Source organism: Panthera tigris, chromosome D1 (assembly GCF_018350195.1).
Source record: "Panthera tigris isolate Pti1 chromosome D1, P.tigris_Pti1_mat1.1, whole genome shotgun sequence".
NCBI lineage: Eukaryota > Metazoa > Chordata > Mammalia > Carnivora > Felidae > Panthera > Panthera tigris.
Genome location: NC_056669.1, coordinates 4330037 through 4349632, shown reverse-complemented (window position 1 = coordinate 4349632; position 19596 = coordinate 4330037). Strand labels below are relative to the sequence as shown.

The 19596-nt window shown below is 39.3% G+C and overlaps 1 long non-coding RNA gene across 15 annotated transcripts in view; it reads right to left on the bottom strand.

The window, feature by feature from the left end:
- Positions 1 to 19596, bottom strand: part of LOC122231182 — a 251927-nt gene that overhangs the window by 145921 nt on the left and 86410 nt on the right. For all 15 annotated transcript variants that reach the window (XR_006208358.1, XR_006208361.1, XR_006208356.1 and 12 more), the window contains one exon: positions 2342 to 2485. This is a non-coding gene — a long non-coding RNA (uncharacterized LOC122231182). The remainder of the gene's footprint in view (positions 1 to 2341; positions 2486 to 19596) is intronic.

The window sequence follows — 19596 nt, the reverse complement described above, 5'->3', positions numbered from 1 at the left end:
TTTTTCTCTTTTTAGGTGTTATTTGATAAGCAGGAAGGTTTTAACTTCAGTGTAGAAAAATTTACACCTATTTTCCTGTATGATTTGGTAAGTTTTCACTTGACTAGTTTACAAAAAAAAATGTTCCTTATGCTGAGTTAAAAACTCCCAAATTATAAATTTAAGACCTTATAGTGTGGCCCTTCACATTTAACCCAGGTGGAATTACATTCTGTACAGCTTCATGAAGTAGAGATCCAGTTTTAATACTTTTGTCCACATGGATAAACAGTTGTCCTCCAACCTTTGATGGAATAGCCCATTCTTTCCCCACAAATCAATTTCACCTTCGTCATGTATCAAGTCCCTCTTTTCTCCGACACACTACAGAATTATTAAGACATGTTCAGTTTTGAATTCCTATGATTTGGCTTCGTAGAATCCCTTAGGATTACTGGGTCTGAGAACTGATTGATGTCTTTTACTGTTCCAGGAAAAAAAAAAATGCCCTGTTTTGCATTCCCTCTGTAACTCCATGTGAAACCCCAACTGAACATATATTTTCCTACTCTGTCCTCCATTCCTCCCACATATTTTATATTTTACATTATCTTATTTATATTTCCATTTATATCTCTAATCTGCTTTTAAATTCCTCCACTGACCTTTTTTTTTTTTCTTAAGTATTATGTTGATTACTTAGGAGTTCTCTGGTTCTTTTTCAAACCTACTGTTCCTGCCTCACATTTTTAAGCTTCTTCTTCATTTCCTTAATTATACAAAACATTGTCATTTTGATTCTCTCTGAAAATTTTATCAGATAACACTTCACTATTTTCTTATCTATTGTTCCCACTGGTTCTTACCCATTATACTTTCATTTCTTGTGTAAATTTGTGGGTTTAGGGTTTTTTTTGGCGGGGGGGGGTGGGCAGTGAGGAGTTGTTTTATTTTGCTTTTCGTATTAGCCACTCAGTCCCCAGAGTACTTTACGTATGGCTATTTTTTGAAGGAGGGATTGAAGTTGACTCCCTCCAGAAAGAAGTAATGTTTCCTAGTTTCCTACTATTGCTTCTCATGACCAAGCAATTAATTTAAATTCCACACTTAAATTTTGTCAATCTACACATGCAACATAATTGGCACATTTTTTCTTTCCTAATAGTTCGGTGATGCATGTTGGTGGTATAGTGGTGAGCATAGCTGCCTTCGTAATAGTTCAGTGATGTGCTTAACAGTTTTTGGAAATCTTAAAGAGTGTTAAATATTTTAAAAATATTTTTAACACAGCATTTTAATAATTTTAGTCATAAGGGACATTCATAATATCTAATTTGCCCTAACTCCAGAATTAGGAATGTACCTTTTAAGGCTTTCATTCTATTTATTTTAAACTCAGAGCTGGTGAGCTGTTATAAAAGGGTTGTCTTACCTTCATGGTTACTTCTACAAATACAAGATTTCTAGTTTCTAAGAAGACACAGTAACAATACTTCTGGGATCCACTGGGTCCTGGCAAGACTAAAGGTAGGTGACCTCGTCCATTCTTAGAGGTAAATCTTAGACTGCAGAGAGCCATCAGTACCAAAAAGAGTACAACATACCAGGAGCTACATTTTCTACCATTTTTAAATTTTCTTAGTTATTGAGCTCCAACCTTCAAGCTCTGCCACATTAAAAACATGTACGGGGTGGGGGGCTCTAGGTGGCTCAGTCGGTTGAGCATCCGACTTTGGCTCAGGTCATGATCTCGCGGTTTGTGAGTTTGAGCCCCCGCGTTGGGCTGTGTGCTGACAGCTCAGAGCCTGGAGCCTGCTTCAGATTCTGTGTTCCCCTCTCTCTCCACCCTACCCCTGCTTGTGCTTTCTCTCTGTCTTTCAAAAATGAATGAACATAAAAAATGAAATAAAACAAAAAATAATAATAAAATAAATAAATAAAAACACGCACAGGTAACCCTGAGTGCTAAGGCTTTATAAGGAACACCTACCTGTACATTTCCCAAAGTAAGTGTTCAGGTCCTCCATTTTCTTACTTCTTAGGATTATGTCTGAGGCCCTGATTCCCACCACCATCTTTGCTTGGTGCTGGTGAGCTGGTAACTGACAATGAATGTTTCTTTCCTCTAAGTCTTTAGCTCTTTGTTTTCTCCATGGCAATTAGCCTTTCAAATACATTTTCCTATTTTGGATCTTATTCCATTTGTTCTTTTCCTGGTGTTCTAGGAGTTTTTTCTAGTTAAGCCTCATCCTCCTTACTTTTCTAAATCTGTAGGACACGTAAGTAGAATTCAAAAGGGAATTTCTTGCCCCCTTCAGTTAAAGGCATGCTACTACTCAAACCACATTGTAGAGAAGGTTACCTGAATTGGTCTTCCATCAGGTGTCAACACCTCTTCTTAAAGTTCCATCATCTTCAGGGCCATGAGAGCAATGGGCTTAGCGTGGCAGAGGCTTTTCCTATGGAGTCCTGCAGCAACACAGTATGCATCACCTATTGTTTCCACCTGCAGCAATCAGACAAACATAATGCAAACATAATGAGCCAGAGGAGAAATGATGAGCTATCTGCAATCACAAATGTTGCTGCAAACAGGTCACCAAAATATCAGTAAGGTAAGAAATTAGACGACAGGGTGTAATCACAGCAGAGTTTGTAAACAGCCACCGTCAAATACTGACATCTCACTCCAGGGCTGTTCATCAATGTTATCACCATAGATGATCACTGAAACTGGGAACAAATGGAACACAAAACAATTATCCTCCACAAAAAAATTCATTGCGTCAATGCATTCTAACAATAGAGTATTAAAAAATGTACTGCATTAAATTCTGTTGGCGCTTATTCAGGGAATATAATGAAAAAAGTTAAGCTCATGAGACGAGGAACACCAAAATGATCACTTGATCACCAAAATCTTCTCAGAAAATATGCATCAACATTATTCCCAATACCCTCTGACCTATCATGAAGTTCAACATTTTCACCTGTTTTCCTGTGCCAGAGATATGGAAATAAAATCATATGGGAAGAAAAGAAAGACAATGCATTGTGAGTTGGGAAAGGTTTTACTCCAAGGACTGAAATATACTTCCCCAAAGAATTCCCACTGAGAAAGACATCCAGTTAATAATGAATGTCTAAAATGTGTCAGTTTACCATTTCTCCCTGGAAACACAATGTCCTCTGCTAATCCTATTTATTTCATCCTTTTGTACTTCTATATACTTTTTTTAAGTTTTTATATAAATTTCACTTAACAAACAGTGTAATATTAGTTTCACGTGTACAATATAGTCATTCAACACTTCCATACAGCACCCTGTGCTCATCGCAAGTGCCCTCCTTCATCCCCGTCACCTATTTCACTGATCCCCCCCCACTCACCCCCTGCTTTGGTAACCATCAGTGTATTCTCTGCAGTTAAGAGTGTGTTTCTTGCTTTGCCTCTCTCTCTTTTTCCCCTTGGCTTACTTGTTTGTTTCTTAAATCCCACATGAGGGAAATCATATGGTATTTGTCTTTCTCTGACTGATTGACTTTGCTTAGCATTATACCCCCTAGCTCCAACCATATCATTGCAAATGGCAAGATTTCATTCTTTTTTATAGCCGAGTAATATTCCATTTTATGTATATACCACATGTTGTGAGCCATGAACTTTGAAACTAAATTCTGATTTTCAGATATCAAAACACATAGGCAGTAAATTATTTGTACAAACTGAATTGTTTTACAGTGAACTGTGAACATGCATGTTCCTGAAGCATTATCTCTCCTTGAAATCACTATCCTCTTCTTCATCAGCCATCATCTTCATTATCTTTTCAGCTAAAGTTGATTGAGTTCCACTAAATGTGTATTCCTAGAATTTGTACCGTAAGAATACAGATTAGTTATATGTTGTACTTTTTTCTTTTAGCAGTGTGTAATGTAGTATGGATATGGACCAATCAGTTGCCAATGGCTATGACACAGAATTCTAAGAAAATGCAAGATAAATGTGTACACAATATAACAAATTCACATGAAAATCTATACGTGATCACGTAAACTTTTATTTAGTTTCCAAATATTTGAAGTCAGTTTACCTGTCAGAAACAATAGGATCAAGAATTAGGCAAGGGATGCCTGGGTGGCTCAGTTGGTTAAGTGTTTGACTCTTGATTTTGGTTGAGGTCATGATCTCACCATTCATGAGTTCGAGCCCTGTGTTGGGCTTGGAGCTAATGGCAATGAGCCTGCTTGGGATTCTCTCTGTCTCTCCCTCTCCCTCCCTCCCTGCCCCCTCTTGCTCGTGCTCTCTCTCTCAAAATAAATAAATAAATAAACTGAAAAAAACTAGGCAAAAAATAGACATCAAAAAACAATGGTCTGTATCAAGATGTGCAATTCTCACAATTATTCATAAACACCCAACATGTAGAAAAAAAAACTAAAAGATGTTTTCATCATGCTAGGCTAGATTATGTTGCATTAACAATACAACTTCAAAATCTGAATGCCCCAAAATAACAAAGGCTTATTTTTGATTCATGCTACAAATTCATGTGAGTTAAGGGATTGGAGGAGAGGGGAGAGACATGTGCTGTGTCTCTCTACTCTAGGACAAAGGCTAATAGAACCTCCCCACCTGGTGCTGGTTGCCATGGCAGAGATAAAGAGGTTCTGACAAACCGTGCACTAGCCATTACAGCTTTGTCCCAGATGTGACATATAGAGCTTCTCAAGATTCATCCACCAAAACAAGTCGCATGACCATGATCAGTGCAAAGGCGACGGGAAAATTCAACCACCCTTATGCCCAGACACGAGTCAGAAATACTTGGTGAGTAGCACTTGTATGCACATGAGTGAATAGGTAATAGCTTAAAGTTTTCAAATACTTAGATGTCTGGAAACTGCAGGTAATAAATCTGTAAGATGTTTTTTTCTTTCTCACAGATATATTCAGCATCTTAACCTGAACATCCTGGTCGAAAGGCTACCACCTTAGCCATGCATCTTTCCATGGAAGTTCTATTCTTCTCTCCCTTCATCTAATTCTGATCTATGCAAGTTTAACAGAATTAAGTCTATATGCAAATTTTAATGGGTTCCCTCCAAAAACATTAGTCAATTTTGCTTCCCAGGGAGCAGAAAAAGGGAAAACATTATATGTCAATTACATTTGCTCCTAAGGATGTTTCCTTGAGTTAAACCAGATAAACGAGTGGAAACTGTAAACTTTCAAAAAAAACTGCCTGAAAAGTTGACTATGTTCTGAATTCCTTTACAATTGCTTCAGTGTTTTTTACATATAATTTTAAATACAACAAACACTACGTAAAGTAGTGCATTTCATTTATTTTTGGTATCTCCAACCTGTTCTTGAATGATACTAGATAAGAATAAAGACGGCTAAATTAGTCATGGAGATGGAAAAGACTGTTTAAATCCTTTTGTGAACATATAAGAGGCTTCTACACCAAAAATATTATGTATGGCTGTTGCCTCACATATTATTATAGATGCTTTTATCAAACTAAAACAATTTACCCATCTCGGTATATCATCTGTTCAACCCTTGATAGTAAAAACCCTCACATTATCCCAGAAATAAAGGAGATATAAACTCCTCAGACTTGTGCACTCTTACTTTTTATTTATGTTATTTTGGTTTTAAAGAAATAATTTAAGAGTTTATTTTAGTTCCTAATAGAATCTCATTCCTGTAACATTCTTCTCCATCCCCTCCAGGCTAATGCTCAAGAAATATCTACAAGGTTTCTTGGAAATTTGGGCACTGTAAGGACAAAGGATTGTGTGTGTGTGTCAGGGGGAAGGGTAGTGGTGGTGATAATGGCCTAGGATTAGCCTAAAAGAATACTGTGTGTAACAGGGCAATGAATAATCCCTGTCCCATGGACTCACACCCACCTCAGTCCTTCAATCCCACAATCCTTGGTCTGTCTGCTTTTGAACTTTCTAGGACGTGTGAAAGAAATCTTTTGGAGTCGGGTGGGGGGAGCATAAAAATAGAGGGTCAGAGATCTCTGGCAGCCTATTTTACTGGACAACCTCCCTCTCTCTTTCTAGGTATGATCGAGAGGAGAAGCAAATTGGAAAGTCTGCTTTCTAGTTGTTTTGCTTTCTGGTTTCAGTTCCTCAAGTCATTAAAAACAGAAAGAGGAGAGAAAAGGTTGAGAGAGGCACAGAAAGAAGAGAGATGTTGGAGTGAGTTTGAAGCAGATGAAGTCTACAAATGAATATGTCTTTTCTCTCCTGGAATCTCACAGAGCACTTGGTCACCTAGTCATGATCAGGTAGGCCAAAGGGGGATGAGAAAACATGCCACACTCTGCATGGGCTCATTGACTGTGGCTAAGAACACGTGATTCCCAGAAAGGACACCCTATTCACCCTTGTTGAGAGGATAGAGCCACACCTGCCAGCCTAATCACCTCTCTGACATCAGGTATGGTTCCTGAGTGACAATGAAAGGAAGGGAGGTGGAAGAGGTTTCCAGGGGCCGGTAGGGAGCCTGAGTCCACAGGTGGTTCTGAAGGTCCCTGTCACCTAGAAACCAAAAAATGGGGTCGCTGGTGCTCTGGACACAGATTATCCAAAAGACTGACTAGAAAAGGTAGAGCATGGTACAGGTCTTCATGAAGACTTATCAGTAGCAAAAAACTACTGGAAAGTTTTGGATTTGGGTAGATTTAGAGGTCCCTTACTTTTATCCTTTACCTCATACAAGTTCAGCAGCTCTCCACTGTTTATGTCCCTGTTTTTCCAGATACTCAGCAGGGTGGGTGACAATTCAGGTGTTGATGGCCAAGCACAGGTCTTGGGGCCATGGCATTATCCACTGGAAGATGAGAAACTTGCTAGGCATTAAACATGAACCTAGCTTTTCATTGTTCTTGTGGTTGTGGGGCTTGAAGATACAATGATCCTCTTCCAATATGACTCTTAAGTACCTACATCAGAAGCAGGCAGGAAGGCCTTGACACAAAGATTCAAGCAATGGAGATGAAGGCAGTTCTGTCTTTAGTATCATTTCCTTGGCTTAGACAGATGATAGCCATGTCCACAAAAGCTACATTAGTGATGACGACAGCACTGACGGAACACAGAGACCAGCACATGCACAACACCACAGTTGGCCAATCAGAAGTCTGACAACTGATGGCAGGTAATCTGGGGCGAGAACAATTTCCAAAGGCAGGAGTTAACCACACAAGTACCCAAAGAGCTTGAGTATCTCCATGGACTGCCAGGCTGAAAGTAGTCTGATTTCCCTTCACAGGGTAGTTACTCCTGTATGAACTGGGCTACAGTTCCCCATTAGTAATAACAATTGTTTTGTCAGACTCTGGGAGGCTGTGGTCTGAGGCAGTGATGAAGGTGAAGAAGCTACAGGTGATGTTCTGCTCCTGTAGATGAAGGACAGGGGGGCAAACAGTGCTGATCCTATGTTTCAAATGGAAAGAAATGACACCTGTCCAGAAGATCTGACCTTTAATGATTGCCTTGTTTCTGCAGTAAGAGTCTGTCCAAAAGAAGACCCTGAACTTCTAGCCTGTCCTGGGATGTCTGAACTCTTTCATCCCTAATTGATATAAACCTTAGCAAATCTGCATTGGAGCTCTTAAGTGTTAGGTGGGGGTTGGCTCAAAAGGCGAGGTCCCACAAGGCGGGTATATTTTGGTTGATGAAACTTGTGCCCTCACCCAAGTGCCACTGCATTCGCCCCAACTTGGGATTCAGGTGGAGAAGGCCCTGCCAACTTGAGCATCCATGGTCTCTAACTCCACACTCAACAAAGTCCCTGAAGAGATCACGTTCAGGGCTCAAGCCCCCCCCCCCCCACTTCCGTCACCTCCACCACTTTATTCTCGTGCACCATCTCTCATCTGAACTTCCCTTCCTCATCTTCTCCTCTACCTCCTCATTCATTTTTCTTCTCCAGGATTCCAATCTCTTCACTGGCTCTTCATCCACTACTTCCTTCTGCTGCCACTGAGAGAGAAGGTGGCACACTCTTCAGTCATCACCTGAGATCTCTATGACACCACGAACCAGATCTCTGTAGGCATTCCACCTGGCATTACCAGGGTGTGAAAGTAGATCACTCACCAGTAACAGAGGTACGGGAGAAAACTGAGGCTTCACAGGTGATGGCTGGCAGAATGCAGCAGACTGGATATGGCCACACCCTGCCACCCTAATTCTAAAGGAGGGGACACCACTGAGGACACCAGTTCCTGGGATTAAACAGAACAGTAACAACTGAGCAAGAGCCTCTATCTCCCACAGGGGGACCAAGAAGCAGCCTCCACCTCCTTAGCACATTCATTTTCATCAGACGCTATGTTGGGGATCCACCTCCACATATTTATCCCCTTCCTATACAACAATTACCAGAAAGCAAAATTGTTACCCTGTCCTTTTTAATTTTTTTTCAGATCATCTTATAGTCAATCCAATATTAGCACTTTCATCATAAGTCCTATTTTATGATGTCAAAGACTGATATTCTGGAAATAATTTTGATGTTTTAATGAGTTAATGTTGCAAAGGCTAGTGCTCCGTGCTGGTCCTTATGTGGTCATTGGCAATAAGAATGAAGGTGTGATGGGTCATTAAAGTAACGTCCTATTACTTCTAACTTTCTATGGATGTTACCTCTTGTCACACAGGAACTGAAAGTTCTCACTTGGCATTGTCATTAACTGGAACTTCAGAGAGAGGAGTCTCTGTACACAAACACTGACTCTTTGCACAGTCTCAGGAAAATAAAAGTTCGCGCTCCTAAAGTCAGCTCCCATTTTTACCCCTGGACTGTTTTCCCCACTACAGCTTTAAAATTCACAGCCTGATTACCCCCAGACATCCTGAATCAGCAAACGGGTTGAAACCAGGTTTATTTACTCTTTTTTAAAGGCCTTGAAAACCACACAGAGGTGCTCATTATTTTGAAAGGAGGTGTCTCATAAAGAAGAGGAACTATTTCTACCTCACTGGGTACACAGCTTGGAGGGCATGTTCCTAACACTACAAACTAGACAGACAAAGTCTATCTCAAGAGGAAGCCCTCACTTTCAAGTTTTCTTTCCCTACTTCTGAGTCTCTAACTGGCATACACATACCCAAAGGATATATTTCTCTCTTTAGCATGGCATCACGTTGGTATTGGGGTGTGTGTGTGTGTGTGTGTGTGTGTGCGTGCGCGCGCACGTGTGTGGGTGCACATGTGTTTATATTCTCCTCATACTACATATGTATTTTACTTTTTATATGCCTGGAACCTAGCACAATAGGAGGATGGTTTTTACGAGTTTTACTGAATGCTTTAAATTGTGTCTGATTTCTACAGCTTGGAATTGTCAAGTTTTCAAACACAAAACTCAGGACCACTACATAAAAATCACCCAGAGGGTACTTGTTAAAAATGAGACCCCAAAGGCCCCACACGTCGAACTAGTAAATCAAAATACAGGTATAAGGTCCAGCCATCTACATTTGCACACGTTCTCAGGTATATTTATGATTTTCAAAGCTTAAAGACTTCTGGTGTATTGTATGAACTAACAACACTACAATATTTACCCAGATAGTCATCTTTTCTTTAAGACCCAACAAGCTCTTGAAAGGAGAAGAAAAGAAAAAAGATAAGAAAGAGAAGAAAAGTACTCCTACCCTTGAACTCCAGCCATTCCCATATAGTCCTTCTCTGTCTTCCACCCTATCCATAGGGCAATAAACTTCTCCAAAGATTTCCTTACTTGTCGGAATTTCAAACTACAAGTCCTAGTCCAGACTTCCCCCCAACCACACGCACACACATACACACACAAAATGTCGAGAGTTATTTGGCACAATAGGTATTCAATGATCCAAACAAAGTTTTCTGAGTTCAATTAATGCTATATAATGGCTAAGCAATTCAAATGGAAGCTACTTTAAGGATTTACTGATAAAGTCACTTAAAAACCCCTCATTCTTTAAAAAAAAATCTGTCTGATTACACTCATTTTGGTTGATGTTTCTGACCCAAATACTACTTCTTTTAAGGATACTGATACAGTGCTGGAAAAGAAGTCATGGATATAAATACAACAGTGATTTGGCCTGGGAACTACTCCAAAATGAGGGAAAATAGATTCCAAATGACTGCCTATCAAAGAAAGCTCTTCTGATAATATGCTCGGTAGGTCTAACAATATAAACTCCAGTTTCTTCCCAGGAATCTCAATCATGTGGAAAATGCTGCTGTCAGGCCCCAGGTTACTTATCATAAAAGTTATTGAATACTGGGTCACGTGAAAAAAGAAAAATATATTCAAACATGCAGTCAAAATTTCTCTCTAAATCTTCAAGTTAGATGTGGGCAACTGAAAATTTCTTTCTGCTGTCCAGCAGGCTATCCTGTAGGATCATCAATGATAGGGCTCCAACTCTCCACTTTCATCCCCCACTACCACTTTTAGTTACTCTATGTTCCAATCAAAATGAAGAACACAAAGTTCTTTGCCAACTTCCTATATCTCCCACCACTGTATTCATACTCAGAGTTACTGCTCTACTTGGGATCATCATCCATTTACTCTTCGTAAAATAATTACTGAGCCTATCACTTTCAAGGGAAGTTTTCCAGGGATTCCTGATTTGACAGAACTTTAAACACTGCCCCTAAAAATCAGTGAATGTCTGTTGTATTTTCAGTAAACACACAATAAGTGTTAAATAAAGTGAGTCGATGTCACAAAAGTGAATAATTTCAAGACTTACAATAATGCGACAGTAATCAAGATGTTGTGATACTGGTGAGGAACTGACAAATGTATCAGTGGCACAGAATAGAGAACCCAGATGTAGATTCCCAGAAATACAGTCAACTGATCTTTGACAAATAAGGAACAGCCAGGTACCTGGGTGGCTCAGTTGGTCAAGCATCCAACTCTTAACTTCTTAGCTCAGGTCTGACTCTTGACTTCAGCTCAGGTCATGATATCTTGTCATGGTTCATGAGATTGAGTCTCACGTCAGGCTCTGTACTGACCACCTGGAGCCTCCCCTTATACCCCTCCCCTGAGCATGCTGTGCACTCTCTCTTACACATAAAACAAACAAAAAGCAAAGGAAACAAAATGGAGCAAAGATAGTTTCTTTAACAAATGATAGGAATGAGTAGACCTCCATATTCAAAAGAATGTATCTAGACACAGACCTTACACCCTTCACAAAAATTAACTAGAAATGTGTCACAGACCTAAACAGAAAATGGAAAACTATAAAAGTTCTAGAAGAAGAAAACCGAGATGACCTTGGGATACAGTGATGCCTTTTTAGATACAATGATGAAGACAAGATCTATGAAAGAAATAATTGATACACTGGACTTCATTAAAATTAAAATCTGCTCTACAAAAGACAGTATAAAGAGAATGAGAAGACAAGACAAAGACTGGGAGAAAATATTTGCCAAAGACACATCTGATAAAGAACTCTTATCCAAAATATATAAATAGCTCTTAAAATTCATAAATAAGAAAACAACCTGATTAAAAAATAAGCCAAACACCTAACAGACATCTCACTAAAGATATACAGATGGCATATAAATGTATGAAAAGATACATCACATCCTGTATCTTCAGAGAAATGGTAAATTACGTAAATGAAAAAATAAAGTGGTCCATACAAATAATGGAATATTATTCAGCACTAAAATGAAGTGAACTATCAAACCATGATAAGACATGGAGACTTAAATGCATATTAATAAGTAAAAGAAGCCAATTTGAAAAGGCACCATACTATATGATTCCAACTGTATGACACTCTGGAAAATCTAACGCTACAGAGACAGCAAAAAAGGTTAGTAATTGACAGTGACTGGTGAGTGAGGAAGGGGATGATAGGCAGAGCACAGAGAATTTTTAAGGCATTGAAAATACTCAGTGTTATATTATAATGATGAACATATGTCATTATACATTTAACCAAATCCACAGAATGGGCAATACAAGAGTGAACCCTAAGGCAAACCATTGACTGTGTTTATAATGTGTCAGTGTGAGTTCATCCTTGGTAAAAATGTACCATTCTGGTGAGTTATGGTGACTGGGTAAAGCTACGGGGCCAGCAAGTATATGGGAAATTTCGGTACCTTACTCTCCATGTTATTGTAAATGTAAAACTGCTCTAAAAATATTAAGTCTTCTTTTAAGAAGTGCATGGTGAAGCCAAATAAGCAAATCACATCAAACTGTTTCACTACAAATTTGTTTCTTGAAGCAAGATTATCTAATCTCCATAAATTCTAATAGCCTCAGGTATCAATATAATTACTATCTTTTATCCTACCAGATTAAGTATAGTTTAGAAAACAAGCCTTCCACACCCCCTCTTCCATGAGTTAAATGTGTCACATGCCTCCAAGTCCATTTCCATGCTCTATCTTTGCTGATCCTTTAAATCCTTCAGTAGAAAGTGACCTTTGCTTCTTAAAAAAATGCAATAAAACTTGTACACCACAGTCACTCATGTTTGTACTTTGTTATCATCCTGTCTAGATTACTAGGCCACTTGCTTTTGCAAGCAAGGATAGTATCTAAGTTATCTTTTTAAGTCCTGCAGGGGTTAATAGAGCGCTAGAATAGTAGACGCTTAGAGAATTATGACTGAGGCAAACTGTATTATAAACATCTCTATCAAGAGCTAGGTCAATATAGATAAATATATAAACTACTTTCAAAATCAAAGTCACCGTTAACAATCAACTCACGATGAGCCTACCTAATGCCAAATCAAGAACATATTCAGATCAGCAGGTGATTTGCATGAATGGAAGTATTTCCATTAAGTAGACAAAATTAACTGCTTCCTTCTGGTTTCCATCAATGACTCAAGCCTCTGATACACACCTGCCAGCCCAGGTAATGTTACCATCATTTCTCACTTGAATGATGGCGATAATATCCTTACATTCTGCTTTTGCACTTCAGATCTATGCCCATACCACTGAGAAAGTGATTTTTTTAATTCTTTATTTTTTTAATGATTTCAGGAATAGAATTTAGTGATTCATCACTTACGTAGGACACCCAGTGCTCACCACAAGTACCCTCCTTAATGCCCATCACCCATCTAGCCCAGCCCCGCCCACCCTCCTTCAGCAACCCTCAGCTCTTTGTCTGTACGTAAGAGTCTCTCATGGTTTGCCTCCCTCTCTGTTTTTCTTATTTTTGCTTCACTTCCCCTATGTTCATCTGCTGTGTTTCTTAAATTCCACATGAGTGAAATTATATGGTATTTGTCTTTCTCTGACATTTCATTTAGCATAACACACTCTAGTTCCATCCACATTGTCCCAAAAGGCAAGATTCTGTTTTCTTTCTGATGGCTGAGTAATATTCCATTGAATATATATATACCATATCTTTTTTATCCATTCATAAGTCGATGGACATCTGGGCTGTTTCCATATTTTGGCTATTGTCAATACTGCTGCTATAAATATTGGGGTGCATGTGTCCCTCTAAATCAGCATTTTTGTACCCTTTGGATAAATACCTAGTAGTGCAATTGCTGGGTCATAGGGTAGTTCTATTTCTTATTTTTTTAAGGAACCTCCACACTGTTTTCCAGAGTGGCTTACACCCGTTTACATTCCCACCAACAGTGCAAGAGTGTTCTTTCTCCCTATCCTCGCCCACATCTGTTGTTTCTTCTGTTGTAATTTTATTCTGATGGGGTTGAGGTGGTATCCCAATGTGGTTTTGACTGGCATTTCCCTGATGATGAGTGATGTTGAGCATTTTTTTCATGTGTCTGTTTATTGGCCATCTGGATGCATTCTTTGGAAAAGTATCTATTCGTGTCTTCTAACCATTTCTTCACTGAATTATTTGATAAGGTGATTTTGATGAAGCACCTCTACTTGTGTCACTCCTCTATCCAAAATCCTTCCGTGACTTCACTTTGCTCCTATGATTAAGACCGAAATCCTTAAAATGGCTCAAACACCAGGTTGGCTCCTACCTATCTTCATCTTGTGCTACTCCTTCATTATTTCAGTTTGACCACAGTGATCTTCATTTTCTTGCTCCACCTTCATTATGTTCCTTTCTGACTCAGAACTTTTACAGATCCTGACCCCACCACACAGAATCCTCTGTTTCTACCATCCTTCCTACCTGGTTAGTTCCTCCTCATCCCTTAGATCTCGGTTTCATGGTCACCTCCTCATGGATGCCTTCCTGAACTCCTGGACTGAAAAGCGTGTTTCTATCACAGGCTCTCGTAAAACCATGTCATTTTTTTCTCATTTTGTGGTAGTTTATAATTACATATTTTTTGAGAAGTGATTAATCTCTGTCGCCCTCGTTAGACTGTCAACTCCATTAAGGCAGCTATCATGTCCATTTTGCTAACTACTTGGTGTGCTGGTGACACGTGGTAGGTTCTCAAGAAACATTCCTTTAAGGGATAAATGGATGAAAGGGGTTGGTCAAATTGTGGACCTCCTTAAGATCATGCAGTCTTGAGACGCCCACAAGCAGTCTTCTGGATGTTAAGTCCACAACCTATTAGCTTTGTGAACTTAGACAATTTCTCTAACCCTTTTAAGCCTCATTTTCTTCTGTAAAAGGTAAATAATATCTATTTAACAAGGCTGCTGGAAAGATGAAATAATTTTATACCTCTCTAGTGATAGCCATAGTTTTAATTAATCATTAACTGTCTGTGTAATTATTTGTTTAACATCTATCCCCAATGCTCAATTTATAAGCACTGAAGAATATGGCCCATGCCTGTCTTACATACCACTATGCTCCAATGCCTAGCTCAGTATGTAGAACACAGTAAGTGATAATTATTTGTTGAAGATAAAATAAAACAACATATAAAAAGAATTTAGCATCGTACCTAGCTAAACTAAGCATTCAGTAAATATCAATGTCTACTATAGATTGAATGTTTGTGTCTCCCCGAATTCCTATGTTGAAATTCAATCCCCAATGTGATGATATTGGGATATAGGAGGTGATTAGAGACCTTTGGGAGGGCTCTACACTCATGAGTGAGATTTGAGTCCTTATAAAAGAGACCACAGAAGGTGAGCATCCTTGTCCCTTCCAGTAAGTGAGGACATGGCAAGCAAACAGCCATCTATGACAAGAAGTGGGCCCTCGCTAGACACTGAGTATGCCGACACTGTGATCTTGGAACTCCCAGCCTCCAAAACTGTGAGGAATAAATTTCTGTTGTGTATAAGCTACCTGGCCTGTGGTATTTTTGTTCTAGCAATCCAAATGGAAGCAGACCCTCTTCTTCCCTCCCTTCATAGCAAATTCCCCAAGACATTCCTTCTAGCACCTGCTGTTCTTTCATTTGGATGGAGATGGAATCAGCTGTTTGCAATGTTCATTAATTCACAAGGTATTTACTGCAGATAGTATTATTATTTGGAAAATTCAACTTTGAATTTTCCAAATAATAACACTCTCTTTTTCATGGGCAGAAAAAAAATCCCAACAACAATGATCACTGAGCACAATTTATGTATCAACCTCAACAAAGTGTTCTACCACTACTACTGTTCTGACTTTATAGAAGCAGAAGGTAGGCACAGACAGGTTACATGACTTAATTAAGTAACAACGACAGAATTAAAATGAGCTTTCCACGCTTCTGTTCAATACCCTTCCCCCTACTCCTAATTGTCATTGCACATGAACAAATTCGACAGTCCTCAGCAGGCCTCCTGTGATGGTCAAAGAAACTTCTTTCTTCAGACAGCTGAAATATGCTCTGTTGTTTATGAGACAGTCACATGAGTAATGAAATTAGGTTAAGTGGGAAAAAGGAGAGGCACAACGTTTCCTTTCCATGACAGCATAAAAAAAATCTATACAATATGAATCTGTGAGGGGCACCTGGGTGGCTCAGTCAGTTGAGCATCTGACACTTGATTGCAGCTTGGGTCATGATCCCAGGGTCATGGAATCTAGACCAGAGTTGGGCTCTGCACTGACAGCTCAGAGCCTCCTTGGGATTCTCTCTCTCCCTCTCTCTGTACCCCTCCCCCACATTCGCTCTCTACACAAACAACCTTAATAAAATATCAAACTTTGAGTCCTCAAGGAAAATAGGAAATTAAAAATATTGCTTTGGACTATCTTAAGAACAGCATTATCTTAATAGGCAGCTTTAATACACTGCAACATCTGGGCACACGTGTGCATACACACACACACACACAGCTGGATCAGAAGTCCAACAAAAGTTTGGCTTCAGCTGATTTTTCGTAGTTTTCTAGATTATAAATCCTGTTAACAAGTTCAAAGCTTGAAAAATGCATCAAAATATGCAAACATTTATAATAAAATGATTGAATTTAAGAGTACGATGTTAAATTCTCATTTTTCTACTTTCAAAAACACTTACAAAAATAAACCCAAATCATTTCAAATTTGCCATATACGAATAATCAGTAATAGAGAATCAGCAGGTTGATTTTCACTTTAGGAACATTCTCCTAGTCAACTACATATAGCTCCAACATTGAGTATTTAGAATCTTAGAGTCTTGTGGAATGACATGACCTTTAGAGATTTTCTTCTGCTTACCCAATCAAAAGATCGTAGCCTGTGTTTGAATTACTCCAGGAACCAGAGCATACAGCTCTACCCAATCTATTTGATTTTGGGGAACAGTGACTTTCATAAGGATATTCTACTATGTTTAAAGTATTTTTTTTTAACTTCTGCATAGTCTCTTTAGCTGCCTGGAGCCAAAGAGAACAAGTCTTTATGAAATCCAACACATATTAAAAAATAGTACAGGGACGTCTGGGTGGCTCAGTCAGTTGAGCGTCCTACTTCAGCTCAGGTCATGATCTCATCGTTTCTGAGTTCAAGCCCCACATTGGGCTCGGTGCTGTCAGTGCAGAGCCCATCTCGGATCATCTGTCCCCCTCTCTCTCTGCTCTTCCTCCACTTGCACTCTCGCTCTCAAAAATCAATAAACATTTATCTTGAAAAAATAATAAATTAAACAATAGTACAGATTTGTTGAATGCCTTAAAAAAGGAAACCCAGGTATAGTCTTAACTCTAGGCTAAAATTCAAATCACAATTTAAAGACTCAAACTCAACCTCCAGCCATTATTTGAAGAGCCTCGTGTTCATAATAAAGGGTTTTGGCCATTCTTTCTTTTTGCTCTGAACAGTCCTGTGATGTACCCATTGTTTTCATTCTAAAGGTATGAAATTTGCCTCGTGATTGTCAGTTACTAGATGCAGGATACCACATTATCAAATATATATATAAAAGCTAGAACAACCTTTGGTCCTAGTTCTGCATCTAACTAATTAGGAACAGTAGCTGTCCAATATGTGAATGATCTCAACCACTGTTGTCTACAATATGAGCTCTTAGCTGAATCGAAACCAAATTCAAAAAACATCTCTGCCACTTACTAAGTTCATCTTCTGGAAAATAAATATCACAATTAAGGCATTCAGCACTGTGTTAGAACACAGCTTATATTTAGTATACGTGAAGTCCACTTCTTTAGTTCCACTTTGCTTTAAGAAATAGTCACTTTTTGGGGCGCCTGGGTGGCTCAGTCGGTTAAGCGTCTGACTTCAGCTCAGGTCACAATCTCGCGGTCCGTGAGTTCGAGCCCCGCGTCGGGCTCTGGGCTGATGGCTCAGAGCCTGGAGCCTGCTTCCCATTCTGTGTCTCCCTCTCTCTCTGCCCCTCCCCCGTTCATGCTCTGTCTCTGTCTCAAAAATAAATAAAACGTTAAAAAAATTTTTTTTTTAAAAAAGAAAAAAAAGAAATAGTCACTTTTTAAACCACTGGCTTTTAAGTGGTAAAAAGTGGGAGAATCACATTACATTTCTGCTACATAGCATTAATTAAAGGTTAGTGAGGAAGATAACGGAATCAATCCGATTCAATACGATTTGCAGATTGCACTGAGACTATCCTATCAGATAACTGAGAGGCAGCTGTCCTGTCTAGAAGACCAATTTCCATTTTAGTAAACGCATCCAAAACCCACGTATTACAAACTTTGATGGGAACATAACTGACATATTCACATTCTAAAGCTTGCCAGAAATTCTGCTAAATGGCCTAAGGGTAACAGAAATGATTATATAATGACAATAATTTTTTACAAAGAAAAGTTGATATCTGTAAGTGAAAAAAAATTAAGTTTATTCATTTATTTTGAAAGAGAGAGAGCATGAGCAGGGGAGGAGCAGAGAGAAAGAGAATCCCAAGCAGGCTCTGCACCATCAGCACGGAGCCTGACACAGGCTTGAACCCATGAACTGTGGGATCATGGCCTGAGCTGAAATCAAGAGTCAGATGCCCAATGAACTGAACCACCCAGGTTTCCCTAAGTGAAATTTTTAAGTAAACATATTGAAGTAACTCACTAGGTGGTAAACTCAAAATTCCAAAGTATACACAAACTAAAAGCTAGTTTCTCCTAATGTTCTGATAAAGGTGTTAGTAACAAGGGCAAGCATGCTGTTGAGCTCAGAGCTTAACTTCTTACAGCTTAATACATAAAAGACATACACTGTGTAATAACATAGGCCCCATAAAGGCTAGTGAAAAATCTTTCACTTGTATCATGAGGTAACATTTACTCTTGTAGATACAGGAAATTCTAGCAACATGGGTTAATATACTAAGAAAACTCGCTAGAGATTTGTTATCATAAATTTCCAGACTGTTTTTAGAATTGATAGGCCTTTCCTTGGTGTCTTATTCCAATCAGGCTGCAAATAACAAAATACCATAGGCTAGGTGGCTTAAAACACAGGAATTTCTTGGGGCACCTGGGTATCTCAGTCGGATGAGCACCCGAATCTTGATTTGGGCTCAGGTCATGATCTCGTGGTTCGTGAGTTCTAGCCCCGCATCACGCTCTGTGCTGATAGTGTGCTACCTGCTTGGGATTCTCTGTCTCCCTCTCTCTCTGCCCCTCCCCTGCTCACTCTCTCACTCCCCCTCAAAATAAATAGATAAATTAATTAATACAAACAAACAAACAAACAGGAATTTCTTTCTCACAGTTTTGGTGGCTCGGAAATCTAAGACCAAGGTGCAGCCTGATTTGGTTCACTGGGGAAGGTGGACCTCCTGGCTTGCACAGACTTCTCCCTGTGTCCTCGCTTGGCAGAAAGAGAAGGAACTCTGGTCTCTTCCTCTTCTTCTAAGGACACTGATCCCATCACAGGGCCCCTTCCTCATCATGTCATCTAATCCGGATCCCCCTTCCAAAGGCCCCACCTCCAAATGCCATCACAGTGGGGCTTAGGGTTTCAATAAAAGAAGTTGGGGAGGACACAAGCATTCAGCCCATGACACCTGGTAGCATAAAAATCAACCACCATCAATCTCTTAGCAGCGTCCACCACTCTTGAGGTGATTAAAAAATCAATAGAGATAAAAAGAACAACCCCCAAACACTTTGTTTGATCAATTCAGCAAGACACTTCATCAATTTTGATTTCTGCTTGGCAATCCACGTTATCTTAACCTTCTCTCTATTTCAGAATTTGCCACAACACTAAAAGAAGACGGTGTTTGAATATC